The 1,314-nt window shown below is 52.3% G+C and overlaps 3 non-coding genes across 3 annotated transcripts; all 3 read right to left on the reverse strand.

Annotated features, from left to right (window-relative positions):
• Window positions 1-137: 137 nt before the first annotated feature.
• On the reverse strand, window positions 138-256 carry LOC119346496. Its single transcript, XR_005167755.1, has one exon. It is a non-coding gene; the product is annotated as a 5S ribosomal RNA (ribosomal RNA).
• A 297-nt stretch (window positions 257-553) lies between these two features.
• LOC119346498 lies at window positions 554-672 on the reverse strand. The gene has a single exon (XR_005167757.1). It is a non-coding gene; the product is annotated as a 5S ribosomal RNA (ribosomal RNA).
• A 297-nt stretch (window positions 673-969) lies between these two features.
• Window positions 970-1,088, reverse strand: LOC119346497. The gene has a single exon (XR_005167756.1). It is a non-coding gene; the product is annotated as a 5S ribosomal RNA (ribosomal RNA).
• Between the last annotated feature and the right edge of the window lie 226 nt (window positions 1,089-1,314).

Here is a 1,314-nt window from a genome sequence, read left to right on the forward strand (position 1 = left end):
ACAACGCCGACGCTGGACCCGTGAATCGTGAGCACCCAGCTATGACTTACCGCACTCGTGCAAAATAATAAAACACGGTAAATATATTACTTACACGTGCGTTTTGTTTTGCAAGCGGCGCGAAAAAAATTAAAAAGGGAATGCAACACGAGGACTTCCCAGGAGGTCACCCATCCTAGTACTACTCTCGCCCAAGCACGCTTAACTTCGGAGTTCTGATGGGATCCGGTGCTTTAGTGCTGGTATGATCGCATCCGACATGTTACCCCGGTCTTCGTCCCTTATCCTTGCCCCTCCCAGCTCCACTACAAAGACGATTGTACATTGCTTTGGCCGCTCCCTCTCAACTACGGAGACGAGTTTAACGCGGTTTCCACCCCTCCCTCTCAACCGCACCAGTGCACGCTTGCCGCGCCACAACGCCGACGCTGGACCCGTGAATCGTGAGCACCCAGCTATGACTTACCGCACTCGTGCAAAATAATAAAACACGGCAAATATATTACTTACACGTGCGTTTTGTTTTGCAAGCGGCGCGAAAAAAATTAAAAAGGGAATGCAACACGAGGACTTCCCAGGAGGTCACCCATCCTAGTACTACTCTCACCCAAGCACGCTTAACTTCGGAGTTCTGATGGGATCCGGTGCTTTAGTGCTGGTATAATCGCATCCGACATGTTACCCCGGTCTTCGTCCCTTATCCTTGCCCCTCCCAGCTCCACTACAAGGACGATTGTACATTGCTTTGGCCGCTCCCTCTCAACTACGGAGACGAGTTTAACGCGGTTTCCACCCCTCCCTCTCAACCGCACCAGTGCACGCTTGCCGCGCCACAACGCCGACGCTGGACCCGTGAATCGTGAGCACCCAGCTATGACTTACCGCACTCGTGCAAAATAATAAAACACGGTAAATATATTACTTACACGTGCGTTTTGTTTTGCAAGCGGCGCAAAAAAAATTAAAAAGGGAATGCAACACGAGGACTTCCCAGGAGGTCACCCATCCTAGTACTACTCTCGCCCAAGCACGCTTAACTTCGGAGTTCTGATGGGATCCGGTGCTTTAGTGCTGGTATGATCGCATCCGACATGTTACCCCGGTCTTCGTCCCTTATCCTTGCCCCTCCCAGCTCCACTACAAAGACGATTGTACATTGCTTTGGCCGCTCCCTCTCAACTACGGAGACGAGTTTAACGCGGTTTCCACCCCTCCCTCTCAACCGCACCAGTGCACGCTTGCCGCGCCACAACGCCGACGCTGGACCCGTGAATCGTGAGCACCCAGCTATGACTTACCGCACTCGTGCAAAAT

The sequence above is a fragment of the Triticum dicoccoides genome, unplaced genomic scaffold (assembly GCF_002162155.2).
Source record: "Triticum dicoccoides isolate Atlit2015 ecotype Zavitan unplaced genomic scaffold, WEW_v2.0 scaffold41854, whole genome shotgun sequence".
NCBI classification, from domain to species: Eukaryota; Viridiplantae; Streptophyta; class Magnoliopsida; order Poales; family Poaceae; genus Triticum; species Triticum dicoccoides.